The following is a 27357-nucleotide window of genomic DNA, read 5'->3' as shown; positions in this document are numbered from 1 at the left end:
TCAAACAGGATTGCCAAGAATAAAAACCTAACAAAGGTGACATCCTTCGGATCTAATCATAGTGGTGACTCATTTAGATTTTTGGTAAGAAAAACAAGATCCAACTTCAATTATCATTTTAACTACGAATAAGATCTTCTCCAAGTGCTTGAATTACACAACACACAATCTATCTGTGCTTCAAGAAAATGGAATCAATATCAGTAAAAATTTGAAACAAGATTAAGGGAAATTAAGATGGAGATGGATTTAAAAAGCTCAAGTGACATACAGGCGAATGTGACGCAAGCCCAAAGAAGTCGACGAGAAAGAATAGGATTTCCAGAAAACAAAGCATGAAAAGCTCTGTAAATGAATTTTATTTCTGAACAACCAGAGAATTCCTATCTTATTTATAGCCTGTGCAGTTCAAGAACCGTTTCCTGCTCAAGAATAACTAACAATTTGACTCACTTTTAACTGAAACTTTGAACTTGCTACCTACTTATTATTTCAATTCATCATAGGTTCTCCTCAGCTATACTTCTAGTTCATTTACATCAACTAAAAGCCTGTAATCAAGAAGTATTAGAAGTTGGAGGGGAAGAAATACAGATTTAGACACTGGAGATCGAATGCCCATTATAGAGATCTGATGCAGGGCAAGCTGTAGGTGATGCAAGACCAGCCATCTGCCTATACCATGATGGCGGTGGAGTTCTTGAGGAGAGGTTGACAAACTCAAGCGCCTGTACTCTCAATTCTACAGGGTGGTCAGCAACACAACCAATTCTCGGACCAGTGCCAGTTGACCACTTCCGCGAGAGTTGATGACCTAGTTGATATGAACTGGCTACCTTCTTGGAATTAATTCTTTCCAATATAGCTTTCTAGGGCACCTCAGCTCTTGGGCTACGAAGACCGCCTGATAGAGTCCTGCTGTAATTGCTTTTGGTTTCTGTTTCTGGAGCTTCAGTCAGTTCTAAGGTTATATATTTTTCCTCTTCCTTCAGAATATGAAGTTGATGGAATTCTGAATTTGTTGAAAGTTCAGCTGCAATTTCTTCTTTATTGAATTTGCTCTCTTCAAAAATTTCATAATCCTCATTTGCCTTGCGTATCTGAAAACAAGAGATCAAAAGAAAATTTACCATCAGACAAATTGTGGCGAACAGGAAAATATATGGATATCCGAGTTAGAAAAGTACCCAGAATGTGCGTGTCAGCATGGTAGGCATACTAAAATTATCCTCATTCAATCATCTTCAGAGATGGTCACTGACATGTACTTTCTTGGTACTTTGTAGTTTAAGTATGTGTATGTAGACTTAAAAGATATCAAGAAGCTCTACAAACTAAAAATATGCCAATTGCCATGAAAGGCAGGAGGAAGCTATATGACAGCTGAAAGTACACCAACAGTCAAGGGTATTTCCAGGTGTCATATAACCAACTCAGGGCTCATATGAAATCTGGTGTTTAACCAGCTTATCTCTTGATGTTAACCTCAAAACCCTTTTTTGAGGATTCAAAACAAGTTTGTGCTGCACAGGCAAGAAGTTGCACCTTACAGCCACCTCCCTTGCAGGAGGTTTAACACACTAATCAACAGATCTATGAGAGTCTAATGACACAGTAGAAAAGAATATCACATACTTCGATTTCATCAAGGTTCACACCATTTTCATTAAGAAGTGATAAAAAGTTGTCAAGGCTGTCATCAGTTGGCCGGTAATGTCCACTGTATGGTGATATAGACTGAAAAAATAAATTTAAAAAGTCACAGATCATATGCTAGGGAATATCTATCAGTCAACTGTGATACTTCATTTAGATGTATGCACATGTGCCTGTATACATATGTTTTGCTGAATAGAAAATAATGTCTGTTCACCAGAGAAAGGGTATCAAAACCTCTACAGAAAGTTGAATTATCTAATTGTGTTTTAATATCAGTTTAAACAAGTCTTAAAATTATTTTACTTCTTAAAATAAGAGACTTCAAAGATTTTAGAGAGAAACCTAAGTTCCGTGAGCATAACATCCTAATATTTTACACAAACCAGCTCTTCCTGACATGATTTGCAGATCACAATGAGATACTTTTCGTTTCTATAGACATTAAAAATAAAAAATAAAAGTGAAAAGAAAACTCCACCTAGTCTACTCTTTTTCGAGGTTGTTTCAAGCTACTCTTGACCCTACTATTTACAAGAAAAACAAATCAATTAGATACTTGAGCAGCTGCCAGCAGGAATTGACATGCACATATATGCATGGGTAGTAGACTAGTAGTTCATTCATTTGCCAGACTATGCACATTTGACGTGAATTAGAGCTTTACTGATTACAGTAACTAACAAAGGCAATAGATTCCTGTTATGCTAAAATTGGAAGTTCTAAAATGTACTTGTTGTGACTCATCATTTAGGATGAAATAATTTGTTCAACAAGGCAATGCCCAAATCCAAAAGACTGAAATACAATAATTGATCTTCGTTTTCATCTGCTAGAGAAAATCGTTAAAAGCAGTTACAATCAGTCAACAGACAGGTGTGAAGATTTTCCATGAAATTGACAATAGTTGAATTATTTTTAAAAAAAATTAGCAAGGATTTTCAAAATCATGTCATAATTGTACAACCATGAAAGGATCCATGAAAAAACTGATGTTGAACTTGGGTCTTTTTCAGAAAAGCATCAACTACCGTGACTCAAATTTTGAGAATCATGGATGGGAAAATTGAGTTAGAAATCAATTAGAATCAAATAACAAAGAGACGGAAAACACACACAAATAAGTTTCAACATGCACAATGAAAAATACTATTACCTTAAGTGTTCCATCCTCTACCTCAAGCCTTCCAGCAGCTAGAGTAGCCCCTCCAGAAAGGAAGCTGGAATGATGAAAGAGTCCTTTCTTTTTCTGAAAGTAATAAAAAAAAAAAATTAAGCTTCAAACCACAATGAAAGCATAGAAAATAGAAGAAAACTGGCAAACCAATTATTATGTTGTTTATTTTAGGTCTCACCTGACCAGCATAAAGTCTCTTGGAGGTGCTCACCACAAATATCCATTTTACCCGTGGCATTCCCTTGATTGTATCAAGAAAATTTCCACTATGTTTGTTCACTATTTTCCCCTCCACAACAATATATTCATATTGTTCTCTCTCTAGCTGATTTTTCAGCAAAAATCAACCACGTTAAAAGAAAAGCAGTAGTACATTAGTATCGAATGAGTTAGAACTAACAGCCAGCCATGCAGTTTCAAATAATGCAATCAGAAATACAATTTTCATAGGGAGCTCCAGCAATAACTGAAAAATGAGAGCACATACAGGTCCAAGATATTTGATGCATAGTTGCCGAAACATTGATCTTGGGCAATCTTTAAGTTCAACTTCTTTGCCATCTCCAATATCTAGTCTGCAACAAGTAGAAATAAGAAGGTTTTCAGCATCTGATTTATTTGACAGTAAATTTTGCTTTACAATCCATGCAGCGTCAGAGCTTTAAAGGAGAGAAAAACATAACTAATACAACTTAACAATATAATTTTATTTTATTTTATTTTATTTTTCAATTTTGTCACTGCATTTGAGATTCCATTTTTTCTTATTAACCCCGAGTTATCTATTTTGTTATTATCACTTCATGTTTCCTGAACGTGGCATAAGGATCATATACAAGCAATGTTGTTTTGTATTGTCCTACCTTATTTCAATGAGCTTGTTATGGCATCAACTGGAAAAAATAGATAAATTATTTGATTTAGTTAAATTCATCATTTCTTATAGGGAATTACTTGCAAAATAAAATGATGCAAGAGTTTATTACTTAAGAAAGAAAATATGTTTTGTGACATCAACAAATTATAGACAGCATAGAGACAATGACATTTGTGCTGCATATTCACTACTGCACTTAAGCAAAATGCCTGTTATACCAAATTTGTTTGCCTTATTTTTTTTCATAGTAGGGTCAATCTTTCCATTGGAAAGTTGGGTTTTTGTTTTTTAAATTAAAAGCATACAATTATCAACATCACCTCACAAATTAATAGGTGACTTTGTTTAGGCATCCCTGCTATTACTACAGTACATCAACTAGGTTTGTTGATGATTACAAATTAAGCAGTCAATTATAATCATGAAGAAAGTGCAATGATAGAATCTCAAATTCTGCCCAAGATTAGGACACTTGGGCCATCTTAGTTTTCTTACACCTCAGCTTTTACCATCTTACACTTACAAAACATCAATTTTTGTTTGGGTATAGATGTATCTCTTTACTCTGAAATATTTGTTGGGGTCAAAGCCTAGAGACTTAGGCCAAAATGGAAAAGACAGTGGGGAAGCAGTAACTGACTAGTGCCAACTGCAGCTCGCACTCCCGCAAAAGCAATTAGTTATTGCATATGCCCCTCATTCACCATTATCATTATTAAAAATGCTTAAGACCCCTAACTTGACCCCAATGACGTGGACTGTTGCATGTGAGTTGTTGATTTGTTTAGGAATCAGCCAACCAAGACTCAAACCCCTGACACATTAGTGTGGGTAAATATAGGGATTATATTTTTGGAGTTTCTAACATTACTCTATGATTATAAGATAAGGTAAAAGCACCAATTAGTCCTTGATCAGGCCTCATAGGAGGGTCAGAATCAGACCATGAATGATTTTCTTTTCAAAATAAAATAAAATAAAAAACATTATATCTTGAAGAAATTAGGAATTTATAAAAAAGACAAAAAACAAAAACATTTAAAATGCAAAATTAGAAAAAAAACTGATCACTAAAAGAAAATTTCTCCTACCAGTAAAAGAATGGCTTACCAGCATCTGTTTTACACCACTCTTCATAATACATATGCAAGCAATGCCCATAACGGTGCCTTGGATCAATCTACAATTCGCAGAGTAAAACAAACATTTTAAACGCCTACTTTGTAAGAAGGTATGCTATTCTCTAGGAAAATATATGAATTAGAAAAAACCAATACTGTAAATTAGTATAAGGTAATGGAAAAGGGCAATAACATAAAAGGAGGGCACAAGGTGAAGGAGTAGGAAAACTTACAGCTTCAATCCAATGTTGGAAAGCCAATTTTTGTGCTTTGGTATCCAAACCTTTTGTTAGGATTGAGGCACACCAGAAATCAATTACACACAGAAAAGAGACAAGATATTTACATGGTTCGGCAATAGCCTACATCCATGGGAGAGATATCCACTATAGAATTTTTCCCGGAGGGAGTTGTACAAAACTCACACCTCACTCTCTCTCTATAGTACTCTCACTCACAAATTACACTCTTTGTGTTTCCTTCTCTTTCTGAGGATCTAACTCAACTCACCTCTTCCCATTTTATACACAAACGGGAGTGCCAAAGTTCAACCTTTGCTTGCCAACCATCAACCATAAACATAAATGGCAAGCTTAATACACAACCACCCTAAGTTGAAAAAAAAAACTTTTGTAGCCTCCATTCTTGACTTCTAGAGAACCACCTTCACATGGTGTGGAATGCTCATCAATTCTCCCCCTCCACACCTATGAGACGTAGAATGCTTACTGAAAGTCTGTCCCAGCAATGTCCCTGCATACTTCGAGTTTTTCTCTCGAGATCACCTTTGTAAACATGTCGGCTGGATTCTTATCTGTGTGGATCTTGACCAATTCCAATAACTCCTTCTCTATCACTTCACATATCCAATGATACCGAACATCAATGTGCTTTGTACGTAAATGGTATGTGGAATTCTTGCTCAGATCAACTGCACTTTGACTGTCACAATGTACCTTGTACTCTTCCTACTATAGACTCAATTCTTGGAGAAACCGCTTTAACCACAGCATTTCCTTTCCAGCATTTGTGGCATGTACTCTGCCTCTGTTGTAGATAAAGCAACACGCTTTTGTAGTTTGGACTGCCATGAAATAGCTCCCCCTACAAAGGTGAACAGAAATCCTGATGTAGACTTTTTACCATCAAGATCACCCGCCATATCAGCATCTATAAAACCCTTTAAAATTAGTTTAGCTCCCCCAAAACATAGACACATCTTTGAAGTTCCCTTCAAGTACAGAAAAATCCATTTGACTGCCTCATAATGCTCCTTTCCTAGATTGGCGAGGAATTTGCTCACAACGCCAACTGCGTGAGCTATATCTAGCCGGGTACACACCATTGCATACATCAAACTTCCTACTGCGGAAGAATAAAGGATTGCCTCCATTTCTTTCCTTTTAGAGTTGGTCGTGGGACACGAACGCTTTGTCACCTTGAAATGGTTGGCCAGTGGTGTGCTAACTGGCTTGGCATCTTTCATGTTAAACTTTTCAATCACCCGTTCAATATATTTCTCCTGTAACAGCCATATCTTCTTGGCTTTCTTGTCACGAACAGTCTTCATGCCCAAAATCTGCTATGTTGGGCCTAAATTCTTCATGTCAAAATACTGCGACAAGTCTTTTTTCAACTTGTTGATCATAGCAATATCATGTTCGATGATCAGCATACCATCGACATACAACAGTAGAATGATGAAGTTTCCATCCGAAAACCTTTGAAAATATACACATGGTCTGCTACTGTTCTTGTGTACTCGTGATCCACCATGAATAAATCAAACTTCTTGTACCATTGTCTTAGCGCCTGCTTCAGGCCATAGAGACTCTTCTTTAGTTTGCAGAATAAGTTCTGTTTCCCTTTAACTTCAAATCCTTTTGGTTACTCCATGTAGATCTCTTCCTTCAAATCACCATGGAGAAAGGCAGTCTTGACGTCCATCTGTTCTATCTCCAGATTCAAGCGAGCTGCTAATCCTAGAGCTACTTGAATGGAAGTCATCTTCATAATTGGGGAGAAGATCTCATCAAAATCAATTCCTTTCTTCTGTCCAAATGTAACGACCCTAATTTTCTTAAGTCATTTATTTATTATTATGATTATTATATCTTATTTTATTTTTGACTTTATTAATTGTGTAGGTTACATGAGAATTTAATGTGGTATTTAATGAATTTAATGTGGTAATTAATTAATTTAATGTGTTATTTAATTATATATAATTAATCTAAATATTTATATTTGTTTTATATATATAAAAAAAGAAAGGTGTATTTATATTTGTTATTTACATATATATATATATAATATCGTATATTTATATTTATATATATTATAAATTGTTGTATAATATTATATAATAGTTTATTAGGTTGTTATGGATGAGATTTAAGTTATATATATATATATAATATGTAGTCAATTAGGTTATAAACAAAAAGAAAGAAAAAGAGAGTGTTGTGTGTGTGGCGTGAGAGAGAGAGAGATATATCAAGAAAAGAAAACCAAGATCAAGAAAAGAAAAAAAAAAACCAAGAAAGCCGAGACAAAGAGGAACACCGGGAAAAAGGAAGAGGGAAAAAAATAAAAGGATTAGGGTTTTGTTTTGGTGGCTCCTTTAGCTCTCTAAATATTTTATTGATCTTCAAAATAATATTGTGAGTACAAAACTCACTTCTCTTGATTTATGTTTAATTCTTTGTTTTTATTTGTTTATTTTTATTTATTTGATATTAGTTTGATTTTGTATTCACATAAAGATGATAGATTGATTTTAATTATTTTGACTAGTGGTGTATGTAAAGTTTAGGGTTCTTAGATGATTGATGGATTTTAATTATTTTGATTAGTTGTTTATGTAAGGTTTAGGATTTTTAGATGATTGATTTATTAATTTTAATTATTTTGATTAGTTGTATATGCAAGGTTTAGGGGTTTCATATGGATTGATTTTATGATTGTAGTCACACTCATGATTATATAAAATTAAAATTAATTAAGAACCTATAGATAAATTCCTTATACTCCACCATGACTCCATGAATTGTTGTTGTATTTAAGTGTTGTGAGAAAGAGTGTATAACAAAAAGTGAGGATTATGAGATTTATTTGAATGCCTTATGCTCGGTATTGTTATGTTTATTCTCATGTGTGAGATGTTGTGTATATATATATTGTTGCCTCGTTCTCATGAGTAGACGAGTGTTTTGATTTGCGCGCGTACGTATATGCTAACCATCCGGGGAGTGTGAGTCAAACTCGGGACGATATCCTCGTGCAAGTTTGGCTTCGGAGCGGTGTTAGGTATACGGGAGGCACATGGGATATATGTGTAGGCCGGAAGGGGAGGGCCGAAGTGGTGGAGTTAAGGTACAAAAATTTAATTATGAGTTTATTGATTTGTACATCTTGAAAAATAGTAATCGACCTCAATAAATTATGAAATTTGAGGAGAGGCATGTATACGTGGTTTTGGAAAACTTTTGTGTTGTAACTTTTTATTAAAAAGATCGATTAGAACTTATAATCGGATGACCTTGGTTATTGTCGGTTTGATTCATTTTGGTAATGCAGATTTTATAGGCTGTTTTAACCCATGAAACGGGCTCATTTTTATTGGTTTCGCATAAACTGAAGTAAAACATTATTCTGCACACTTTTCATGTTTTGAAATTTTTCGAAAAAAATCATCTTAGGGCAGTTTTGGTTCGTTTTCAGCTTCAGATTTTTCGATTGAATTCTGTTTAGATTTTTATATCAAGTTTTTCTCTTAACCTGTTCAGTTTCTGTTAAATTCGTTCGCGCTATCTTATAGGAAATTTGATTCTGTACAAATTTTGTTCTTTGAGTTTTAATCAATTCGAATTATTTAAGTATGAAACGGTGTAATTTTATTTTTTTTTATAAGTTACTTATGATTAAATTATACTAACTTTATTTGTTTTGCAGGATGGTGGGTCTTACTAACTTTTTATGCAGGGTTGACCCACCATATTTTTTATTTCTATTTTGTCTATTTTATAATCAATTTATATATCATTGTGTACGGACAAGAAACTAAATGCCACCATATCTCGGGAAACTACCCATTCGTCTCGGTACGGTTGGAACTACTTGTCTTGTCCCGTGATAAAAATTAAATGTATCTTTGTCTGTGTCTAGTGGACACGTGGGTGTTAAATCTTATACTCATACCGGTATACCCGTATACTGACCCGTTTTGTCTCTTGGCAACTCGGGTACGTTCTGTTTTAGCGCAACTGAGCTTTCTTTGCAGGATTAGTTGAGGCTACGGTGGTGACGAGAAGTAACTAAAGTTTTTGGGCATATCTCTTTGATTTCTTTTGTTTTTTTTTTGAATTTAGGGTTGTTAGTAGTTTATGTATTTATTATTATTATTATTATTATTATTATTATTATGACTTTAGTATTGGAATAATTTGGCATGGTTTGTAACCGTACTTTATTTTAGTTGTTTTGACTAGTTGTTGCTACCTTGATGTTGAGGTATTTGTTATTTATGAGATTATGGTTGATGGTTTGGTTGGCGTTTTAGTTTTTTTGTTTCACCCCTAGGGTTTGGATGATGGAATATTAATTAGGGTTTAGTCTTAGTTTAATATTTAATTATCCAAATTTTGGGGCGTGACAGTTTGGTATCAGAGCTCTAGGTTACCCTAGACTTGTGAGAGTTTAGGTGATCCTCGGATTGTGGAAACACGGGTTAGCTGGTTTAGGTTGGTGGTTGAATTTATTCTAAGTGTTCATGAACGAATTCTTTTTGTGTGTTAACTTGAAGGTGATGGCTGGAAGGTATAATTTGAGAAGCGCTGAGTCCAATGGCATAGGGGAAGGAACAGCTGCTAACGCAGCGACAGCGGCAACGGCGACTGCTACCGAGGCAACCAATACGGTGCAAGTTAATGTGGGAGAGATGATGGCTCAATTACTTCAGGTTGTGCAGAACAATAATCAAGGCCAGCAGGGAGATCCCTTTGCGAAGAGAAACAAAGACTTTGGTTCTTTGGGAGGCCAAAAATTCTCTAGAGATGGAGGACCTATTGCAGCTGACGCTTGGGTTCAGAGATGTGAGATGGTGTTTGGTCGTATGCAGCTCACCGAGGTCCAAAAATAGGAGCTGGCGACACATCAGCTTGAGGGAGCAGCCCTATTTTGGTGGAACTCGTGGAAGGAGGGTGTAGACTTGACGACTTTGACTTGGGCAGATTTCAATATTCGTTTTGACCGAAAGTTTGTTCCTGCCGCTATTCGGTCTCAACTGAGTGATGAATTTTCGAAATTGACTCAAGGGGGTCGAACAGTGATCGAGTATGTTACCAAGTTTAATGAGTTGTCCCGTTATGCCCCTTACTTGAACGATACGCAGGAGAAGAAGAATGAGAAGTTTATTAAGGGATTGAATCATTACCTGTCTAAGTCCCTTATTCCCTTTGATGCTGAACCGTTTGACAGGGTTCTTGACTTGGCACTAAAGTATGAGGAAAAAAAGAAGCAGTTTAAAGAAGGGAAGGCCAAGGTCGGAGAAACTTCTGGAGGGAGTCACTTCCAGCAGCAGGATGGGAACAGATACAGACCCTATGATCAAAGACATAGGGGTCAGCAGTTTCAGAGGCCACAACAGCAAGGTAGTCAGTTAAATTTCAGACATCAGGATAATTTCTGGCCCCAGGGAAATTTCCAGCCACAGGGGCACTATTATCAGAGACAGGGTGGTCCGCGCCTCCAGGGTTATCAAGGACAGCGGCAGCTAGTGTCACAGTTGGGTTATCGTCCTCCCGTACCTCAGTTGGAGGGACCCCCACCTATCAGACCAGTAGCACCTCAACCGATCAATAGGAAGTGTTTTGGGTGTCAGCAGTTGGGACATGTAATCAAGAATTGCCCTCAGAAACAGCAGGCGCGACAGGGTCAGGCAGCTCCAGCCAGGGCATTTGCTGTTATGCCAGGAACTGACAAAGTGCAAGGTACTTTTAATCTCTTTCAAGAACCCATTAGAGTTCTTTTTGATACGGGTGCCTCTTATTCTTTTATATCTAGACAGTTTGTAGAAAGAGAACATATTGTAACTACCTCATTGTCTAGACCTATTCGTGTTGAGACCCCTTTAGGAGGGGCAGTTACTCTTTATGAGTTGTGTAAAGATTTTGAGATTGATTTTACGGGTAAAGTCTTGCATGCAGACCTAATTGTGTTAGGGTTTGAAAGGTTCACAATTATTTTGGGTATGGATTGGCTGCGAAAATACTTTGTAACTCTAGATTGTGCTGGAAGGACTGTAAATATAGATATTCCCGGAATGCCACGGCTTACCCACACTTCTAGCGATGGAGAAGAGTCGGTGATGACGAGTTTTCTGTGCTCGGTAGAAATTCCTAAGCAGGATATTAGTGAGGTAGATGTGGTGCATGAGTTTGAAGATGTATTTCAGGAGATACCTGGACCTCCTCCTCGACGGGTAGTAGAATTTCGCATTGACCTAGTGCCAAGAACTGCATCAATTTCTAAGGCGGCATACAGAATGGCGCCTAAAGAGCTTGTGGAGATGAAGAAGCAACTGGAAGAGATGCTTCAGAAAGGGTTCATTCGTTCAAGTAACTCCCCGTAGGGAGCACCCGCGATCTTTGTCTCCAAGAAAGATGGCACTCTCCGTATGTGCATAGATTACAGAGAGCTAAACAAGGTGACTATCAAGAACAAGTATCCACTACCTAGAATTGATGACTTGTTTGATCAGTTGAAGGGGGCAGCCATTTTCTCTCAGTTTGACCTTAGAACGGGTTACCATCAGATGGGTGTGTCAGAGGAAAGTATACCGCTTACTGCTTTTCGGACCCGGTATGGGTTATACGAATTTCCTGTAATGCCTTTTGGTTTGACTAATGCTCCTGTCTATTTCATGGACTTGATGAACAGAATTTTTCAACCGTATCTAGATAAGTTTGTGATTATCTTTATAGATGATATCCTGGTATATTCTAAGAATGAGGAGGAACACAGAGAACACTTGAAGGTTGTGTTGCAAACTTTGAGGGAGCAACAGTTATACGCTAAGTTCAGTAAGTGTCACTTTTGGGAGAAAGAAGTTCGATTTTTAGGACATGTTGTGTCCAATCAGGGGATAGCGGTAGATCCTGAAAAAGTTGTTACGGTCAAAGAATGGAAGCAGCCCACGAACCCTACAGAGGTGAGAAGTTTTTTAGGACTAGCCGGTTATTACAGAAGATTTATAGAGAAGTTTTCCACTATTGCAGCACCCATGACCAAGTTGACCCGCAAGAATGTGAAATTCATATGGACAGATGATTGTGAGAAAGCTTTCCAGGAGTTAAAACAGCGGTTGACTACAGCACCGGTGTTAACTATACTGGTACAAGGGGAAAAGTTAGTAGTGTTTACTGATGCAAGTGGAACTGGGTTGGGATGTGTATTGATGCAGCATCAGAAGGTTGTATCTTATGCTTCTCGACAGCTAAAACCTCATGAGAGGCGATACCCTACTCATGACTTAGGGTTGGCAGCGGTTGTTTTTGCGTTGAAAGTGTGGCGACACTACTTGTTTGGGGAGCACTTTGAGTTGTACACAGATCACAAGAGCCTCAAATATCTCTTTTCTCAAAAAGAGGTAAACATGAGGCAACAGAGATGGGTTGAATTTATCAGTAGTTATGATTTCGAGATCCTTTACCACCCAGGGAAAGGAAATGTAGTCGCTGATGCACTTAGTACAACATGAGATTATGGCTTCTTTGATGATTCAAGAATGGAAGTCCTTGGAGTTAATTTCGATGCATGATATTCAACCAATAGAGAGTGCTGAGAGGGCATACATTGGTAGTTTGACCGTACAGCCGACGTTACTGGGTCAAGCTCGTCAGTTGGAAAATTTAAATGGGTTTCTCGTTAGCAAGCTCGATGACCTTGTAGTGGATTTGATCGATGATTGTCCTACTGATTGGTCTGTGGACTCAGATGGGGGATTGCGATTCAAGGGCAGGTTGTGAGTACCTAATATTGTTGAATTGAGGAAAGAGATTATGGATGATGCCCATAGGTCCCGATATACCATTCACCCTGGTGGGACTAAGATGTATCATGACCTGAAGAGAACGTTTTGGTGGGAAGGTATGAAGAAGGACGTAGGAGAGTATGTTTCTCGATATTATGTGTGCCAACAGGTTAAGGCAGAACATCAACGACCATTTGGACTGTTGCAGCCTCTTGAGATCCCTACTTGGAAGTGGGAGTGCATCTTTATGGATTTCGTGGATGGATTGCCGCGGTCTAAGTGAGGCAATGAATCTATTTGGGTGATAGTGGATCGACTCACAAAGTCTGCCCATTTTATTCCTATTAGTGTTCACCGAACTGCGGCTAAACTAGTTAGGCTATATATTCGGGAGGTGGTGCGACTTCATGGCGCACCCGTTTCTATAGTTTCGGATCGTGATCCGTTGTTTGTGGCAGAGTTTTGGGAGAGTTTTCAGCATGCTTTGGGTGCTAGGTTAGACTTGAGCACAACTTATCATCCCCAGACAGATGGGCAAACTGAGCAGGTAAATCAGATCTTAGAGGATATGTTGAGAGCTTGTGTCCTCGATCTTGGTGGTATTTGGGAAGAACACTTGCCATTGGTGGAGTTTGCTTATAATAATAGTTATCACTCTAGTATCGGGATGACACCTTTTGAGGCTTTGTATGGGAGGCCATGTCGATCACCTGCTTGTTGGATGGAGGTAGGAGATGCGCCGTTGTTAGGGCCAGAGTTGGTGAGGGAGACTACAGAGAAGGTAAATATTATTCGGGAACGTATTAAAACTGCACAGAGTCGTTAGAAGAGTTACGCTGATAGAAAACGTAAGGGGATTGAGTTGAATGTCGGAGATTTTGTGTTTTTGAAGGTTTCGCCGATGAAAGGTATCATGCGGTTCGGAAAGAAGGGAAAGTTGGCACCTAGATTTGTGGGACCATATGAGATCACTGAGAGGATTGGTAATATGGCTTACAAATTGGCTCTACCACCTGCTTTATCTATGATTCACAATGTGTTCCATGTATCTTTATTGCGAAAGTGTGTACAAGACCCTTCCCAAGTAGTGTCACCAGAAGTGTTGGAGATTAGTGATGATCTAACGTATGTGGTGCGACCGGTTACTATTCTAAATCGGGATGTAAAGCAGTTGCGGCGCAAGAAAGTGAACTTGGTGAAAGTGCAATGGAGTGAAGATGAGAACGACATTACCTGGGAGTTAGAAGAGAAAGTTCGGCGTATGCATCCTGAACTTTTTGCTTAATACCCTCTCCTATCAAATCTCGAGACGAGATTCTTTTGAGGTGTGTATATTGTAACGACCCTAATTTTCTTAAGTCATTTATTTATTATTATGATTATTATATCTTATTTTATTTTTGACTTTATTAATTGTGTAGGTTACATGAGAATTTAATGTGGTATTTAATGAATTTAATGTGGTAATTAATTAATTTAATGTGTTATTTAATTATATATAATTAATCTAAATATTTATATTTGTTTTATATATATAAAAAAAGAAAGGTGTATTTATATTTGTTATTTACATATATATATATATATATATAATATCGTATATTTATATTTATATATATTATAAATTGTATATATATATATAATATCGTATATTTATATTTATATATATTATAAATTGTTGTATAATATTATATAATAGTTTATTAGGTTGTTATGGATGAGATTTAGGTTATATATATATATATATATAATATGTAGTCAATTAGGTTATAAACAAAAAGAGAGAAAAAGAGAGAGAGAGAGAGAGAGAGAGAGAGAGAGAGAGAGAGAGAGAGAGAGAGAGAGAGATATCAAGAAAAGAAAACCAAGATCAAGAAAAGAAAAAAAAACCAAGAAAGCCGAGATAAAGAGGAACACCGGGAAAAAGGAAGAGGGAAAAAAATAAAAGGAATAGGGTTTTGTTTTGGTGGCTCCTTTAGCTCTCTAAATATTTTATTGATCTTCAAAATAATATTGTGAGTACAAAACTCACTTTCCTTGATTTATGTTTAATTCTTTGTTTTTATTTATTTATTTTTATTTATTTGATATTCGTTTGATTTTGTATTCACATAAAGATGATAGATTGATTTTAATTATTTTGACTAGTGGTGTATGTAAAGTTTAGGGTTCTTAGATGATTGATTGATTTTAATTATTTTGATTAGTTGTTTATGTAAGGTTTAGGATTTTTAGATGATTGATTTATTAATTTTAATTATTTTGATTAGTTGTATATGCAAGGTTTAGAGTTTTCATAAGGATTGATTTTATGATTGTAGTCACACTCATGATTATATAAAATTAAAATTAATTAAGAACCTATAGATAAATTCCTTATACTCCACCATGACTCCATGGATTGTTGTTGTATTTAAGTGTTGTGAGAAAGAGTGTATAACAAAAAGTGAGGATTATGAGATTTATTTGAATGCCTTATGCTCGGCATTGTTATGTTTATTCTCATGTGTGAGATGTTGTGTATATATATATTGTTGCCTCGTTCTCATGAGTAGACGAGTGCTTTGATTTGCGCGCGTACGTATATGCTAACCATCCGGGGAGTGTGAGTCAAACTCGGGACGATATCCCCGTGCAAGTTTGGCTTCGGAGCGGTGTTAGGTATACGAGAGGCACATGGGGTATATGTGTAGGCCGGAAGGGGAGGGCCGAAGTGGTGGAGTTAAGGTACAAAAATTTAATTATGAGTTTATTGATTTGTACATCTTGAAAAATAGTAATCGACCTCAATAAATTATGAAATTTGAGGAGAGGCATGTATACGTGGTTTTGGACAACTTTTGTGTTGTAACTTTTTATTAAAAAGATCGATTAGAACTTATAATCGGATGACCTTGGTTATTGTCGGTTTGATTCATTTTGGTAATGCAGATTTTATAGGTTGTTTTAACCCATGAAACGAGCTCATTTTTATTGGTTTCGCATAAACTGAAGTAAAACATTATTCTGCACACTTTTCGTGTTTTGAAATTTTTCGAAAAAAATCATCTTAGGGCAGTTTTGGTTCGTTTTCAGCTTCAGATTTTTCGATTGAATTCTGTCTAGATTTTTATATCAAGTTTTTCTCTTAACCTGTTCAGTTTCTGTTAAATTCGTTTGCGCTATCTTATAGGAAATTTGATTTTTTACAACTTTCGTTCTTTGAGTTTTAATCAATTCGAATTATTTAAGTATGAAACGGTGTAATTTTTTATTTTTTTTATAAGTTACTTATGATTAAATTATACTAACTTTATTTGTTTTGCAGGATGGTGGGTCTTACTAACTTTTTATGCAGGGTTGACCCACCATATTTTTTATTTCTATTTTGTCTATTTTATAATCAATTTATATATCATTGTGTACGGACAAGAAACTAAATGCCACCGTATCTCGGGAAACTACCCCTTCGTCTCGGTACGGTTGGAACTACTTGTCTTGTCCCGTGATAAAAATTAAATGTATCTTTGTCTGTGTCAAGTGGACACGTGGGTGTTAAATCTTGTACTCATACCAGTATACTCGTATACTGACCCGTTTTGTCTCTTGGCAACTCGGGTACGTTCTGTTTGAGCGTAACTGAGCTTCCTTTGCAGGTTTAGTTGAGGCTACGGTGGTGACGAGAAGTAACTAAAGTTTTTGGGCATATCTCTTTGATTTCTTTTGTTTTTTTTTTGAGTTTAGGGTTGTTAGTAGTTTATGTATTTGTTATTATTATTATTATTTTTATGACTTTAGTATTGGAATAATTTGGTATGGTTTGTAACCGTACTTCATTTTAGTTGTTTTGACTAGTTGTTGCTACCTTGATGTTGAGGTATTTGTTATTTATGAGATTATGGTGGATGGTTTGGTTGGTGTTTTAGTTTTTTTGTTTCACCCCTAGGGTTTGGATGATGGAATATTAATTAGGGTTTAGTCTTAGTTTAATATTTAATTATCCAAATTTTGGGGCGTGACACCAAAACCTTTGACCACCAAGCGGCCTTTATGCTGCAGTATTTTACCGTTGCCATCCTTTTTTAATTTGTACACTCATTTGTTTTTTCCTGCCCTTTAGAAGTGAAACAAGCTCATAAGTGTGTTTCTTTTGCAAAGAACTCATCTCCTCCTTCATGGCTTGTGTCCAGCAATCTTTCTCTGTATGACTCTTCGCTTCCGAAAAACTTTTGGGCTCCCCGTCATTAGTAATCAGAATATACTGAGAAGCGGGATATTTAGTTGATGGCACGACAGCTCTTCCAGATCTCCGCAACTGAGGCCCAGTTGCCTCTAGTTGAGGAGGTTGCTCCCCCTGCTTAACACCCTCTTCATCTCGGTCTTCATCTCTTTCCTCCTGATCCTCAATTTCTGGCATAAGATCCTGCAACTCTGACACCTCTTATTGCACATCATAACATCTAGCATTTTGTGATGGCTCAAGAGATGGGAACAAGTCTGGAGTGATGACATCTCTAGACTTTGCAGACTTCTCAAAATCTGCTACTGCCTGGTCTTCCTGGAACATAACATCTCTGCTCCTAAACATCTTCTTGTTCATTGGGTCCCACAACTTGTACCCAAATGCTGTATCTGAATAGCCCACAAATATATATGGAGTGGACTTGTCATCAAGCTTCTGTCTGTTTTCCTTGGAGATGTGTGTGAACGTCGTAGACTCGAAGACTCTCAAGTGAGAATATGACACCTTTTTTCTGGACTAGACTTCCTCAGGTATTGCAAAATTCAACGGGACTGAAGGCGACCTGTTGATGGGATAACAGGCTGTATGGGAGGTATTAACCCAGAATGACTTTGGCAATTTTGCCATTTTGAGCATGCATTTGACTCTTTCAATAATAGTGCGATTCATCCTCTCTGCCACACCATTGTGTTGTGAGGTACTGAGAACTGTTGTCTCATGCCAAATACCTCTGCTAGCACAATATGTTTCAAAAGCATTGGAAATGTGCTCGCCACCATTGTCTGTGCGAAGACACTTTAACTTCTTCTCGGTCTCTCTTTCCACCATTGCATGGAACTCCTGAAAGTGCTGGAATACCATATCCTTCGTTTTTAGGAAATACACCCATAACTTGCTTGATGTATCATCAATGAAGGTCAGAAAATACTTGCGGCCGCCAAGTGACTCCACTTCGATTGAGCCACAAACATTCGAGCATACCATACTAAGCACTTTTGTTTTCCTCTTGCTCGTTGAACTGAATGATACTCGATGCTGCTTGCCATAAAGGCAATAATCACACGGCTTCAGAGCACTCCTTTTGGATAAGGGTATCTTGGATTGCTTTGCCAACAGATTCGATCCCTTCTCACTCATGTGACCTAGTCTTCTATGCCATAAGTCTAGTGACTCCTTGTCTTCTGCTACATTAAGACTTCCCAGACAGATCTTTGTTTGAGTCTTGTACAATATTGAAAACATCTCTCCTTTGGCGATTGTCAAAGCTCCTCCTGTCAGCTTCCAACGGCCATTTCCAAATGTACTTGTATAGCCTTGTCAGTCCAGGGCACTTCCGGAGATAAGATTTAGGCGCAAATCTGGAACATGCCTTACATCTTTGAGAACCAACTTGTGTCCGACATTAGTCTGAATACGAATGTCTCCAATGCCCACAATCTTGGAATATCTAGAATTTTCCATTCAAACAATGCCAAAATCTCCAACGTTGTACGAACTAAAGAGTTCTCTATGGGAAGTGGTGTGATAGGATACGGCTGTGTCTATCACCCACTTTGTACAACTGTGGTCAGCCACGTGAAGGCAATCCTTCTCTTCACCAACTGCAAGAAGTATTTCATCAGTTGTTGTGGCTGTCATGTTCTCATCTCTCTTTGACTTACTGCTTTGGCCTTTATCTTTCCGGCTTGGGCAGTTTCTCTTTATGTGACCCTCCCGGCCACAGTGAAAGCAAGTGAAGCTAGAGTTACCTTGATTTTTATTGTCTCTGGATTTACTCTTGTTATTCCATTTGCCTCTACTCTTGCTTCTTCCTCTACCTCTGTCTTTGCTTCTATCTTTTATGACAAGAGCATGGGACTAATTACCTTCTATGTCTTTCTTCCTTGTCTCTTTATTGTACATGGCGTCTGTGACCATGCTTATGGTCAGCTTCCCCTCTTGTGCAGAGTTGCTGAGAGAAACCACCAACGTCTCCCAGCTGTCTAGTAAAGAACTGAGTAGTTGAACGGCTTGCATTTCATCGTCCAAGGGCATCTTGACAGTTGCAAGTTGATTCACCAGATTCTTGAATTCACTGGTGTGCTCAACGACAAACACACCATTCTTCAATTTCAGATTTACAAGCTTTCTCATCACTAAGGCTTTGTTCTGGGCAGTCTTTGACTAGTACATTCCTTCTAACATTGTCCAGAGGACATATGCATCTATCTCCTGGGTGACATGGTGGAACACACAGTGGTCTATCCATTGTCTGACACAACCGACAGTCTTCTGGTTCATCTTTATCCAGTCTTCATCCTTTACTTCTTCTAGTTTAATCCCTTTTAAAGCAATAGGGTAAAACAAATCTTTATAATATAGGATGTTTTCCATTCGTGACTTTCAGATTGCATAATTGGAACGATTCAACTGGATCATGGATCTTGAAGTTGATGTGGATTCCTCCATCGTCTTCTTACTTTTCACAGAAATTCTGATTCAAAAATCTAACCGTACGAATCTTTCTGAATACTCCAAATAGTTGGAAACCACTGTTGGATCATCAAAATCGGACTTCAAATGCCTCAAATCTAGCCAAAATAAGTTCAACAGTTTAGATCTATGGATGTACTGTAGCCGCGTAGCACCGGATAACTCCACCGTCTCTGGGTCGGGTCGGGTCAAACTGACTGGTTGACTGGACAAAAACGGCTGACGTGGCAAACACGTGGCAAACGTGTGGCACTGACATGGAAAACGCGTGTTGGATACATGGCGGACGCATGGCGATGAAGTGGTAGACACGTGTTGATGATGTGGCGGTGACGCGTGGCAGTAACGCTGGTGTCACGCGTAGTTCACTCGCCTTTCTCCTTCAGTCGCGCGTCAGGCGCATGCCTGAGATTGGTGAGACGTGCCGGCACTATCAACGGCATGTGTAGCACGTGTGTGAGACTAGGACTCACGCACCTTCTTTAGGTGACACGTAAGAGCGCGTGGAGTTTCGTCTGGGGCTCTGCTTTGCAATTCTGGACTCCTCTCGGCGAGAGCTTCCTCTTAGTATGCTCAAAAGTGAATTTCGAGCAACTTGATTTTTAGGCAATTTTGAAAAACACACCCTGTTTTTTCAAAAATCGACCAACGCGGCTCTGATACCACTTGTTAGGATTAAGGCACACTAGAAATCAATCACACACAGAAAAGAGACAAGATATTTACGTGATTCGACAATAGGCTACGTCCACGGGAGAGATATCCACTATAGAATTTTTCCCCGGAGAGAGTTGTACAACACTCACACCTCACTCGCTCTCTATAGCACTCTCACTCACAGATTACACTCTCTGTGTTTCCTTCTCTTTCGGATGATCTAACTCAGCTCACCTCTTCCCATTTTATACACAAACGGGAGTGCCAAAGTTCAACCTTTGCTTGCCAACCATTAACCATAAACATAAATGGCAAGCTTAATACACAACCACCCTAAGTTGGAAAAAAAACTTATGTAGCCTCCATTCTTGACTTCCAGAAAACCACTTTCACATGGTGTGGAATGCTCGTCACCTTTACCCACCTACCCAGGAGCCCAATTAACAAGTCATATTACTCACTTCTATGAAAAAATTAAAACATTAAAAAAATTAAAAAATTTTAAAAAAAAGTGTGAAATCTATAACAGGTACTGAGCAAAAAAACGTACACCACTATTATGGCATCTCCAATCCATATCCTTTACCCATATCAAATTTAAATTCGAGTAAAAATGCTCAAAATCTCTCTCCCCTCCTTTACTCAAACTCATATCAAAATGAATTTTGCTCAAATTTTAATTGAAATCAAGGGAGACACTTTTTTTTTTTTACTCAAATTTCTAAACACAATTTGGGGTGATATAATAATAATAGCTTCTAAATTTACAATTGAGACACTTACCAAATTTTTACTCAAATTTGAGTTTGGCCATTGGATTACTACTGCATAATGAAATGACATTTTTACTCAAATTAGACTGGAGATGGCTTTATAATTTCTGTTGTTTTAATTTTTTTAGCACAAGACAAGAAGATGAAACCTTAGAAGCATTCAATCTGATTCGATTCCACCGCGATGCTGTTGTCTTTGGTTTCAAAAAATTGAAGAAGGAAATTGTACTCTGATTCAATCTAGCATAGTCGATTGGCTACCACCTTCAAAATAATTATCACTAAATTAAAAGTATAAATTAAAGCATTCGTATTAATTTATGTATGTTGTAGTAATAAATGTGTAATTAGTATATCTAATGAGAGTATCTCTAACCTTTACTTTTCTTTTTTATGAAAATTAAGTAAAAATTTAAGTAAAAACTTCATTTGATGTTGAACGTTCAACGGAGTTTCATCGAATCACCGGTTGACTGGAGGACAACCAAGAGGATGTCTAGCTGTCGACTAGCGCCAAACAACCAGCCGGTCGTCTAGTGCTCTACACTAACCACTATCTACAGTAATTTGATAAAAGGCACTGGACATCTTTAATTTGAGGAAAAATTTAAGACATTTACAATTTGATACCAAACTAATGAAACGATTGGATTATCGTTTTCATATTTTTTATCAAATTTAAATTTAATGAAACATGATGAGGGGTTGGACATGCTCTGAGGGAGGGGTGGAGTGTACCAACCAGAGGTCCTCGGCTACAACTGCTGAATCGGCTAACATATGCCAGGTGCGGTAGCTCCGATAAACCTTCTGCACCCACATGATAGCAGCACTCGACTCACTATTATTTGGTACTTCACCATCGCCACTCACATCACCACTGTTTGTCATTCTGGTCATCGCCGCCGGAGAGTTGAAACCTCTGCTTAGGACAGTCGACTGAGATAGTTGTTGGGAAGCAGCGTCGGTGCAAATGTTGATGGAGTTATAAGAGAATGGTGGTTTGGAATTAAGATCCAAGTTCGAAAGGCTTTGAGTATCGATGATCTCCATTACTTAAACAAACACTACAAATCCACTAACATATATATACATAAACCCTACAAATGCACCAACATATATATACATATATATATATAGAGAGAGAGAGAGAGAGAAGTGTTGGTCGTGGGGTGTTTTTCCCTGACTATGGAATTCTCAAAAGTTTAGTCCCGTTATAGGGTGTGTTTTTCACTTTATTCTCATTATAGGGTAAACCGGCTTTACCAAAGCCATTTTCCAAAAACCGACTTTACCAATGCCCTTTTTTGTGAATAAAAAAATAATAAAATTTCTCTCCACAAAAATGGCATTTGAAAAGCCTTTTTTACTTAATGTGTAATTAATTTTGACTTAATTAAAAATGGTTTTTTAAATCCATTTTTTAGTATTTTTTTTCCCAATTTATATTTTCAACATAAATATTGTTTGCCAAAAATAATTTAATTCAAAAAATGGTTTTAGCAAAGCCGTTTTAGAATACGGCTTTATGAAAGCCGTTTTGTAATAACATTTTCTATTTCACGTTTGAGTTGTCTTTACAAAATCCGTTTTACACACTCCAACATTTTCACTCACCACAACTCAAGAGGAGAGGAAGACCGACGATGAAGAGCAACCAAACGAAGAACGGGCAATGCGACACCACCGGCGAAACGAGGAAGACCTTCAGCAAACATCCACATTCAGGTTTGTAATGCATAAATGAGGGTTTTCATTTGCGAGTTGGGATTTTTAATTTCGAAATTAGGGATTACTGAAACTAGGGTTTTGAAAAGGATAAAATTTTGTTATTCGTAAGATATGTTTTGCAAGAAAGATCTAGGTTCATCAATGTTGAACAAAATCTTTTGTCAAAAAAATTTTGCAAATTAATTTATCATATTTTGTAATTTATTTGAAATGGTTGTCATTATATTAATTTCTGTCGAAATGAATTTATATTCGTTTTTCATGAAATGGTTGTCATTATAATCGTTTGTCAATGATGTACAAAATTTTTGTTTCCAAAAAAATTATCGAAATTATTTCTTTCATATTTTGTATGTTATTTAAAATGTGGGCATTAATTTATTTTCTTTGCAAATGATTTTATTTCCATTAATGAAGGTAAAAAGTGACATAAAATTTGTTATTTTTATGTTTTGAGAGGGCAAAATAATTTTTATTCTTCATGGGAAAACTGATTGCATTGGAATTTAAATATTTTATACTATTGTTTGAGATTGAACAATTGTGGCCATGGTAGGTTTTTTTTTTTTTTTTTTTTTTTTGAACTTGTCAACAATTTAGGATTTTGATGTCGGAAGTTCTTAGGTTGTTATAGTATGAAAAATTAGGGCTTGTAAAATTAGGTTCTTATAGGATGACAAATTAGATTATTAGATTTTGCTGTATCAAAGCCCTATTGCTTATAATGTCATATACATTAGTAATTAGGTTGTATGAACAAGCTTTAGGGCCTAATGCTAGTTATATAAAGTTTCATAATGTTGGCTTTCAATTAGGAATTATAATAAATTAATTTCAAAACACTTTGCAAAACTCTTTTCAAAACTGTTAAGCAAAGAAATTTTCCCTTATTGATACCTGAAGTCACAATTTGACATTGAAATCATAACTCCACACTGAAAACATAATTCCACCACTAAACCAAACACAAGCTATGTATTTCAATGTAATAATTTTCTTTATTCATGGCTACCAATTTATTGATAAAAATAGGGTAAGCGTTGTAATCAAAAGAACGTACGTTACTTACGAAATAATTGATAATTGAGTGCATATTATTTGTAAATCTGAAAGTATTTCAGTGTCATTTACACTTTTAACAAGAGTTCATAATTGCATGGTTTTAGAGCAATACTAAAAACTAAAAATCACATTAATCCAAACCAACAACAATCAGCCTATCGTTCAAAACCTAAGTGCTTGTCATTGCCAAGAAAAAAATAAAAGGTTCAAATAAGAAGAAATAATTATTTTTCATGGTTTTAGAGCAACACTAGAAACTATGGAGTAACATTTCACTCCTTGTTGGCCAAAATGTAGCAAAAAATATTAACGGATACAAGTTTTAACCAACACGAACACAATTCAACCAATAGCTACGTCATGCATTTAATATTGAAGTTCCTCAATAGTAGGCAACAAGAATTAAATGTAGAAATACAAACACCTTACTTATAATCATATAGCGTAGAGAATAGAAGCAAACCAACCACAAGAAATTCGACAATCCAATCTACTCGTCTACACCATTACAATTGTCAGACATTGTTCACTATTTAAAAAGCACCAAATTGAGACTGCCATAATTGCTTAAACAAATCAAAAGACGTTGACAATTACATTAACACATAAACTTTGTTAAAACTCATGCAACTTCAATAAGATATTACTCCTTCACAACCATGACTTCCGTGTATAGTGTCAGATGAACCTGTTCTACAAGCTCGTAACCTAGTTGACATGTGGCTAGAACAAGTAATTGGGGGTCAGGGCCTACGGTGTTCAAACCAGGTTGTTAGGGGCTCATATAGTCCAATCAGAATATGTAGAATAAGTAACAATTACAAACTTATGTTTCTTGGGGTTCTTCCAATACTGAGAGGAGTAAAGTTGAAATACAATCTCAAACCGAGCATGACAATGAGTCACCTACTAATAGCTGGAGTTCTAATAAAAACACTGAGTCCAATGGTAGCAAAGAGTGGGCTGTTGACAAAAAATAGAATTTGGGAGACGACATGACGTCAAAGGCAAATGGTTGGGGGTCCAGTAGAGGGGGTTGGGGTTCTTCAAGTGAAGAGGGCTAGAGTAAAGTTGAATTACAATCGTTGACAGGATGGCAAAAAGATTCACCAGGTGATTCCTAGAAGAAGTCGAGTAAGAATGATGACCACACTGATGGAAAGGAATTAGGGGGGGTTGGCAAAAAACAGAATTTGGGAGTTAGAAAAACAATCTCAAAGCCAATTGGTTGGTCCAGTTAGGGGGGTAATGCAATTCAAACAGATGACGTGCCCTCTTCAATGGCACAGAAAACAGAGCAGATTGCTCAGTCAAAAGGTTCCCTTAACTAGGCTTCTTCAACTAGTGATGGTCGGGGTTCAGAATTTCAATCTCTAAAACTCAAGAAGATAGAGTCACCATTCAATCCTGGGATGTCCAATGAGGATGACGACTCTGGTAAGGAATGAGAGGTTGACAGAAAACTGAACTTGGGGGCTGGTGAAACAAGCTCAAAGCCAAGTGCTTAGTCTAGTTGGGGGACTAATAAAGTTTAAACAGACGAAGTGCCCACAATAAAGGCACAGCAAATATGAATGGGCAGCTCCATCAAAAACTTCCCTTCGCTGCCCCTCTCCATCAGGACAGTAATAAGAGTCACCATTCAATTCTTGGAAGTCCAATCAGAATGAGGACCACAGTGATGGGAAGCCAAGCAATGAAGGGCTCACAAAAAACATCATTTGGGAGCTGAAAAAACAATCTTAAAGGCAAGTAGATGGTTAGCTGACACAGTAGTTCTGGAAAGGATTAGGTGCTTTCAGATTAGAATTTTAGGGCTGAAATGAAAGGTAAAGTCGGTCGTCCAGTAGAGGGGCCAAAACAGCACAGTCACAGGATAAACTTTCTACTAGACTAGAAGAACCATAACACCTATCTCAGTCCAAAACAACCGTTGCTTGGGGTTCAGGGGATGAGGGCCAGGGTACAATACAACTACAATCTCAGACATTACAGCATAAACACAATCTGCTGTCAATGTCTACAGTCCCAAACAAATCTAATTTTGAACTTGAAATTTCCCAATCAAAAATTAAAACCCTAATTTATCCCAAACAAAGCTCAATGTCGATGATGGAAGGGAGAGGTGCGAGGATGTTTTGAGGTCTTTCTCTTCTTCGTTCTTGCAACAACTCTTGCGGTGGACTTCGTCTTCTTGGCATCCTCTACTCGCATCTCTCTCTTCGTCGTTCTTCGTTGAACTGCAGAGTGTATGGGTGTGTTTGGGTGCGTGTGGATGTGTTTCGAACTGTGTATCACTTTTTAACCCAACACACACACAAAACAAAACAAAACAAAACCGAAAAAAAAAAATTATGAAAACGATTTTTGTAAAACTGTATTATGAAACGGCATTGCCAAAGCTGTTTTATAAACCGGCTTTGGTAAAATCGTTTTATGAATTAAATTATTTTGGCATCAAAAATTCTTGCGGGAAAATTTTTTTCCTTACAGAAATAATTCAAAATTTGTGCCTAAATTTCAAATTCGATTTTTTGAATTTCGAATTCGAAGTTGCCTCCTTTCCGAACCAGTGTTGTTTTGGTTGCACCTTTCCGGCCATGTTTGAACAACCACTAAGTCCAACCCAAACAGGTGCATGGTAGGCTATAAATAGCCTACCATTCCAGCAATTTATTTCATCGATTTTTTCAAACATTTTTTCCTTTTCTTCTTCTGTTCGTCCTTCTGTGCTCTTGCATCAGTCTACCATTTAGTTTCTAGGAAAAGAAAAAGAGAGTTATAGCATAGTTTTGTTCGCCAGACTTGATTTTGTAGTGCTGCAAATCAAGTAGTAGTCGCTGCATATTGGGAAATAGACGCCGTTAAATCTCGAAGTACTGAAGCGAGGGCGAAATCTACGTTGAGGAGATTGTGTCCAACACAAACCTCGACTTATAATTTCTATAAGTAATTGATTCGGAATTTAATTTATATAATTATTTTTTGGATTATTCATTTTTATTTTATTGTTTATTTTATTTATATATTTATTTATACATACACACAACCACTGGATTCCTAACAGCATGTAGTAAGGAAATATCAGTATGGATGATATTATGAGTAAAACCATGAAAAATAATGCACAATCTCTATTTTCTTCGCTCTCTCGAACTCTATTACTCCTGTTCATCCTAATCCTATCCTACACAGAGAGAGAGAGAGAGAGTTAGTAGAAACACAGATTCACTATTGTTTGACAACTCAATCTTTTAATAACATATAAAAAAAAAGTTTAAGATTTATTTTTCTCTTTACTTTTTACATATCATTTCTTAAAAAGTTAAAAACCATCTCACATCTATTAATTTTTTTTACCTCATATTTTAATTAAAAAATTAAAAAAATTACTAAAATAACATAATTCCAAACAAGATCAGTAGGGTTATGTATCCAGTATTCTTGTGATGGGGTACGGTATGGGTAAGTTGATGAAGACAAGAGAATCAGAAACGTTAACAATGGCTTTATTTTTGGAGAACTAATGGTGCCATATCCTTTTGCCTTTAAACTAGGAAGTAAGGAGGCAAACAAC

The 27357-nt window shown here is 36.9% G+C and overlaps 1 pseudogene across 1 annotated transcript; it reads right to left on the bottom strand.

The window, feature by feature from the left end:
* Nucleotides 1-318: 318 nt before the first annotated feature.
* LOC114278582 (IQ domain-containing protein IQM3-like) lies at nucleotides 319-22040 on the bottom strand (annotated as a pseudogene). Its single transcript, XR_014341291.1, has 10 exons — nucleotides 21730-22040; nucleotides 21137-21251; nucleotides 20629-20638; nucleotides 5065-5114; nucleotides 4802-4890; nucleotides 3321-3408; nucleotides 3012-3158; nucleotides 2813-2905; nucleotides 1636-1737; nucleotides 319-1100 (listed from the first exon to the last, which is right to left on the bottom strand). The product of XR_014341291.1 is annotated as an IQ domain-containing protein IQM3-like (transcript).
* Between the last annotated feature and the right edge of the window lie 5317 nt (nucleotides 22041-27357).

The sequence above is a fragment of the Camellia sinensis genome, chromosome 9 (genome assembly GCF_055761805.1).
Source record: "Camellia sinensis isolate YWXY chromosome 9, ASM5576180v1, whole genome shotgun sequence".
NCBI lineage: Eukaryota > Viridiplantae > Streptophyta > Magnoliopsida > Ericales > Theaceae > Camellia > Camellia sinensis.
This window is presented reverse-complemented; position numbering and strand designations above follow the sequence as displayed.